Raw genomic sequence first — 7,855 nt, forward strand, 5'->3', positions numbered from 1 at the left:
TTAGTGTAAGAGAAGGAGCTTCAGTGTTGGAGTGATAGCCAAGCGATTATACTGTTCTTGTAGAGGGTCAGACTTCAGGTCTCAGTTTTCACTTTAGACAGATTACAACTGCCTCTAAGTCTAGCTCCAAAGGAACTTTCTTCTGAACTCCATGGACACCTGAACTCACATTCGTATACCCACAGATAGACACATATGCCATGTGCACGCACACACACATACATGTACGTGCAAATACACACAGCTAAAAATCAAATACTTCTTTCAAAAATTATTTTTCAATAGAAAATAGAATTTGTTCTTTAAGTATCCTGAAACGGTCTGAAATCTTCCCATGATCGTTCCCAGAGCAATCTTAAAACGGAAGGAAGGTAATGGGGACTCATGCCTTTAATCCTAGCACTTGGGAGACAGAGGCAAGTGGACTTCTGTATGTTTGAGACCAGCCTGGTCTATAGAGTGAGGTCCAGGACAGCCAGGATTCACAGAGAAATCTTGTCTTGAACTCTTCTTCTCTGCCCCCCCACATTACCCCCCCCCAAAAAAAAACAAGTAGGAGGGATGAAGATAAAAGCACCCAAATTAAGAGAGCATTTGGGTTTGCGTTTGAATGTATGTGTAAAGAAAACATGTAAAATCACTTGAATTCATGTCCAGGCTGGATACTAATCTCTTAATTGCATTGTATCCAGAAAAGGTCCATGATGAGATATTCAAAGTTGTGGGTTCATCTCAGCCATGAATTGAGCACCGAATTCAAATGCCCTACACAGACACTGTAATTCACGAAATACGGAGAGTTGCTAACATCCTGCCCACAAGCCTACCCCATGAGACAACCACAGATGTTATATTTTAAAACTACCATATTCCAAAGGTAAGAACTTAAGCAGAAAAAATGAGAGAGTATGTTCCCAATGGTCACAATCATGAAAGCACGGAGATTGAAGTTCAACGACAGTCTAGGCCTATCTCTTTCTTCTTCTAATAATGGTCACTCTCCTTTCTGTTTACTATCTCTCTCCTTCCTCCCTCCCCATCAGCGAAACAAGATAACTGTGTGTGTTTGTGTTTGTGTATGTTCATGCATGTGTGTATGCATGCGTGTGTATGTGCCACTGATGACTATCCTCTAACACTTTATAAGATATTCTATTTTATGTTATAATTGAGAAAAAATGAAATTCAGAGAATTTAAGACTTTTTAGAAATGAAAGCTTGCTCTCTGAAGGAACTAACAATTCCAGTAAGCAGTGTCACACTCTGAGCCCTGAGTTTTTCCAAGGCAGGTTCTTTCCATCAGTACCTCCATGCTGCAATCCCAACATCCCATACAATCATGTATATACCTATTCCCATGCACCTTCATTCTAACCTTTGAGTTCCTCTGGTAAATTGAAGAAACTCATGTATGTCTTCCTAAAACTAGATTGAAGGCAAAACTGAGCAGAAGTTTGTGATATGCACGTGGCATCGATTCTTTTACTCATTATCTAGTCTGACTGCTGCAAGTGGGCTCATATCTGCATAAAGCCATGAGGCATCTATTGAACCCTACCCTGGGAATCCTACTTCCTGAACAAGACTGCACTTATCTTTGAAGCTTCTCTTCTCAACCTAGGCATACGATTAGGCTGAGTTAATCAGATTAAGAGTGAAACAGAAAAACAAAAGCAAGCCATGTAGCATCGGTAATCTTCATGATATCATAATAAAATATGCATGACAGCTAACTTGTAAAGAGAATCGGTCATTTGACTTAGAGGTTTTGTCACTGCAAGTCCAAGATTAGGCAGAACAGCCCCATCTAAATTGAACTGATAGGGACAGTAGGTGTCATTGATATAAATGTATGAAGAAGCCAGTGGCCAGGGAAATGCCACAGACTGGACTCAGTTGTTCCTTCAATCCTTGGGAAACCAGGATTTCGGTAATTAGGCAGGCAAGGAGTCAGTGCAGATGACAAACAGACAGGGACACTGTCTCTCTTAAAATACTAGAGGTAATTCTGAATGCTACTGAATAGGTAACATTCTTACTGAATTCCAAGCCCAGGCAGGGTCAGCTCAAGGACTACCTAGGACACTGGTGAAGGCCAGGAAGCAAAGTTCAATTTTCCTTAGGTATTTGGCAAGTCATTGCTTGGAGGCACCTATAATAAAACAATACTGAAAGGAAGCACACAGATCCATTCACTGACTAATGCAAGGACAAGTTTGGAGCATGTGTTTTACAGGATGCCACGGCTCCAGGTTGCTCTCTGAAGGAACTAACAGTTCCAGTAAGCAGTATCACACTCTGAGCCCTGAGTTTTTCCAAGGCAGGTTCTTTCCATCAGTACCTCCATGCTGCAATCCCATCATCCCATACAATCATGTATATAACTATTCCCATGCACCTTCATTCCAACCTTTGCTACGGTTCCAGGAGACTAAGTTTCTGTGAACTTTTTGCCTCAGGACTGCATCCAAGCTTTGGGGCATGTCACACAGCCACTACTGGAGTGGGTGTGGCAGGAAAGACCCATAGACTAGATTCCCACAATTCCCTTGAAGAGAACATATCCACTGGTATAAGGATGAAGCAATCCATGATCCTCATCCCCTAAATGTTCTAGCATACCCTCTGAAACAAGCCATGAACATAGGATCTTTGGAAGACTCTCCCCACCTTCAAACCATAGCAAAAGTGAAAATAGAAAAACAGTATTAAATGTTATCTACAAGAAACAGTAAAGTGGTAGGGTTTTATATTTAGCCACCTGCTGTGATGCAATTCACATAAAACACTGCTGTTGAAAGGGCTTTGCAGGGGGGTGTAATTAATGTGCTATGCAACTAGAAGGTAGGCTCAGTGTTGGCACATCTCAATCAGCTCTTCAGTGAAGGTGAATCAGAGAAATAAAATCCACTTAAACATATATGTAGATGATAGATATGTAGATAGATAGGTCACCCATGTTTTAAAACAAAATACTTTTACTCAACTGACTACTTGAGTAAAAAATAATTCATGAAGATTTCATTTGATAAAATAGTTAACCAGAATATTATATTATATTCCAAAGTCCTATTATAGATAAAGCAGTCAAGAGAAAGTAGTAAATACTTTCTTTGATCAATTAATTTATTTCCTGATGACTAAACTTCAATATTGTGTACACAAGGCAAGCATTCCTACATCTAAGCTCCAGCTCCTACTCAAAAGTTCTGCTTTTAATCATTATTTGACTTTGTTTTGTCTGCTTTCATCCTCAGAATGTCTTTTCCTATACAATTAAACCCACTCCCTTCATTTATAGAAAGCTCTTTTACAGTACATGGCCTGATATGAAAGCAGAGAAGTTTATTTCTTAAAATCTGCCTGTATGATCTTTCTTGGCTTGACATCCACTGTCACAGAACTTGGGGATATAAGACTTGCAAACTTCCAGTAAGCTGTTGAACTTTCCAGAAATTTTACCAGATTTTTTTCATTTGTATCCTTTCATCTACAACCTACACCCCAGTAGGATCACTGAATTTCCCCCATACAGATTTAGAAGAGAATGTATCAAAATTTAACAAGTTCACTCTGGTGGCTCATACTGTAAGTCTAGCACACACAAGGCTGAACACCATAAGTCTGACGCTGGCCTGGGCTACATAGTGAGCTCAAGACCATCCTGGGTCACATAGGCGAATCTGTGAAATCTGCCATGATCACATGACCAATACACACTAAAGGCTCATTCCCAGGACCTGCTTTTAGTTTAAGAACTACAGAAACTTTGGTGACGAAAATCAGCATCCATTACTAAACTTAAAGCTTTCCCTGACTACTTCATATTCTTCCAGAACATTCCATAGCTGGAAAGTTACCATCAATGGTTATAATGCATCATTGGAGAGAGCCCTTTAAGGAAAAAAAAAAAATTTAATTTAGTCCTTTCCGCTAACCGCATTTTTTATTTTTAGGGCACAGAGGTCATCGCCCTGTACTTCAGGATCAAACACAGTGGGAAACACCAGATGCTTTTAACCCTGCTCATTTCCTCAGCCCCAAGGGGAGGTTTGTCAAGAAAAAAGTTCTCATGCCCCTTTCCGTGGGTAAGGTGCATTACTCTACACAGCTTGTCTGCAGAGTAAGAGAGCTGTCACCTCAAGCTTATGTCAGGTCTCGTGCTTTTCACTATGAACAACTACCTCCACATTTGCTCTTGCCTTGTCACCAACACTGTATCCAGGTCTGGCTGGTTTTGCATACCCTGTGAAACCTCTTTGGAACTTTAAACAAGGGGCAGTCATTCAGAATGGTAATAGGAAATTTGTTCAGGAATTTTACCAAATTTCCTGTGGAAATCAAAATTTTCATGGTGAGGCTGAAGAGACAGATGAGCAGTTATAAGTGATTTTTTTGCAAAAGACCTGAGTATGGTTCTTAGCACCTACTTTTGGTTAATGACAACTGCTTGTAACGCCAGCTTCAGGAGTCCCTGGTGCTTCTGGGTTTTGCCAAATCCTGCACTTAGGTGCACACACCTATACACAGACATATAAATAATTAAAATAAATCTGAAAAAGAAATGTATTGTACTCCTCAAGGAAAGCTACGAGTACCAATACTAGTTTGTTTGTTTATTTGTTTGTTGTTATTTTCTTGAATCCGAGTTTTGCTACATAGCCTTGGCCATCCTGGAACATACTAAGTAGGCCAGAGAAGCATCAAACTCAGAGAGATCAACCTATCTCTGCCTCTGGAGAATTGGGATTAAAGGCTTGCTCCACGACACCCAGCCCAATGCTAATTTTTACTCATAGACAAACAAGTAAAATTCAAAGTGTAAGGAAACATATTAAATATAGAGCGGATTTATGTGTCCACTACAAGTGGTAGCTATAACTTCTCCACCCTTTTATACCTTTATGTGTGTGGAAGGCATCCTTTCCTTCCGTTTCCATTTCCACATACAGTCACTTTTGCAAGTCTTGTTCTTTGAACAATTTTCCCGATCTAAATATCTTTGATTGTCTCCCAAGATCATTGTCAGATTTATACACACAATAATATTCTCTGGCTAAGATTGTAACCTATCCTAATACATCTTTTATGTTGTTGAGCTGTTCAGCATTTACTGTGAAACTCAATGAAGTTTAAACAGAAGGTCGTAATTAACATCCCAAGTTACTTTAATTATGATCCTATTAAACATCTTCTAATTTTGTCCTTATTTCTTGGGAGATGGAAATATCTAACCCCAAACCTCTATTAGCTTTTCCTTCCATAGACTCCTCCATGGCTCGTGACACTGTATTATAATTATCTGTTTACTTGTTGGTCACCTGTTAGATGACCTATTACATTGCAATCCCATGAGAACAATAGCTGTTTCAAAGTCAAGCACAATAATGCCTGTGCCTTGTTGACCTTAAACCTGTTGTGGACTGAGTGGTTAGCTATTTTATGAACGTTTCTAAGCAGAGAGGAAATATCTATGACCTTTCATCCCATAAAAATCTTGCCTCATTCCTGGGCCCAATAAAGAAATAAGTAGTTATATGTAGAATTATTCTATTCCATGTAAGTCTCCAATAAACCGAAACGGTTAACATGAGATCATTTCCTTCTGTTGTAAGATAGAAGTCTTCTGCATTTGAGTACACCTGTGTTTTATGTCCCAAGATGTAAATCAGAGATCTACAACTGTATGAACTACAAAAATTACTGGTCATAACATAAGCAGCAGGTTAAAGTTCTCCTCCTGGGAGTAAGGTAAATAGATATATCTTCAGAAGGACTGAAAGCAGATTATACATTAAAACTGCTACATTTCATTCAAATATGTTGCCTTCAGTCTATACAACTAATACAAAATCCATTAGATTTAATCTAAAAAATAGAATTGTTCTTAACACAGGAAATACAGATAACTACCAAGAGCCTATGGTTTTAGTAAACTTCTACCAATAAAGTTTCCTTTCTCACTTTAATTGCATTTTTTCAGACATTTCCCCAAACCATTTACATTTCAGAATTGTGTCAATTGAGTCTAACTTCGCAAGATGCTTTTGCAACTTAACCCCATTTTCAAGGTCACCATAACCTAGTTACTGCTTTTTCCTCTGGTATCTGATCCAAGATCATCTACCTCATGCTCTATGTATTGTGGGAGTCAAATCTCATCCAGCCAGTGGCACAAGGACCTCATCACCACCTTCCCTCATTTTCTCCTGACAAATTTCTCACCCTTTCTATTAAAACTTAGCTATAATGCTCTCATTCAAGGACTGAACCTTCCCTGGCTTATCGGGTATCTTTCTAAAGGTCAACTCATAGGTTATGACGCTGTATTATATTTGTCTATTTATCTGTAGGTCATCTGTACACAGTAAATCTCATCAGAACAATAGCAGACTCTGCAGCAAGTTCAGTAGCTACTGTGTTGACATTAAACATGTTTATGGACTGAATGGTTAGCTTTTACTTAGCAGACACATCACATGCACTTTTACCTCATGAACTTGTGATGTACATGACTTAGTCAAAAAATATTTTCAAGTTAAAAAAATATTTTCAAGTTAAAATATTTTTCTTGGGTTTGGATTTTTGTTTTGTTTTGTTTCTTTGTTTTTTTGTGCTTTTTTTTCCTGTTGTTGTAATAAAACCATGAGGGAATAAAAAAGCAATTTGGAGGAAAGGAAGCTTATACTTCCAGATCACATTGCATTTTTGAGGGGAGTCAAGGCACAGACTTAGGGCAGGAGCCTGGAGACACACACACACACACACACACACACACACACACACACACACTAGTATTATTGCTAATGGCACTACATGTTTTGAAAAGTAAAGTGTTCACCTGTGCTCCTGGAATATCCAGAATGTGTAGAGCCATCCCTGTGGTTAATGTTCTAAAGTCCCAGTGCAGTCAAATACAAAGGGACCCTGGCAGAAGAACAAAGAAAACCCCAACACAAAAAAACATCTCCAGCTTTGATGAAGTCAAATATACCCTGCCACCCTCAATACACATGCTTCTCCCATGCTCATATCTGATTCATAACTAAGTAAGAATTGCACTAGACAAAGAAGACTTTATTTAAGGGTATTGTAATAGGCTAGAAATTGGTCAGAACCCAGCTCTGCAGAAGCACAGAACAGAAAGACTTTCAGCAGTGGGGTGTGCCATGGAAAAGTACCTGAAGTTGGGAGGGAGTCTGGCCAATAGGCTGTGTCCAGCTTGCTGAACCACTTCTGCATTTTCAAATATTTCTATGGTAGACTCTCTGCACTTGTTACTCAGTGCCCATTAGACCTTTCCCTTTTATCAGAAGCCATAGCTAAGGACCCAGAACTTCATGCTTGATAAGCAAGCATTCTTCCACTGAGCTACAGCCCCAGCTCGAGACACTCATTTGAAAAGCTGCTACTTCACACAGAAAATAGGGGTCTGATGTCCTATCTTCCTGGATGATTACAATCTCAAGGAGATCTCTTAGGTCCTTAAGAAACACAGTTTGACCCAGGCGGTGGTGGCATATGCCTTTAATCCCAGCACTTGGGAGGCAAAGGCGGGTGGATTTCTGAGTTTGAGTCCAGCCTGGTCTACAAAGTGAGTTCCAGGACAGACAGGGCTATACAGAAAAACCCTGTCTCAAAAAAACAAAAAACAGCCAAGTCATGGTGGCACATGCCTTTAATTCCAGCACTTGGGAGGCAGAGGCAGGCGAATTTCTGAGTTCGAGGCCAGCCTGTCTCAGGAAAAAAAAAAAAAAAAAAAAAAGCATAAAGCATAAAGCATAAAGCAAAAACAAAGAAAGAAAGAAAGAAAGAAAGAAAGAAAGAAAGAAAGAAAGAAAGAAAGAAAGAAAGA

This window comes from Mus pahari, chromosome 18, assembly GCF_900095145.1.
Source record: "Mus pahari chromosome 18, PAHARI_EIJ_v1.1, whole genome shotgun sequence".
Lineage (NCBI taxonomy): Eukaryota > Metazoa > Chordata > Mammalia > Rodentia > Muridae > Mus > Mus pahari.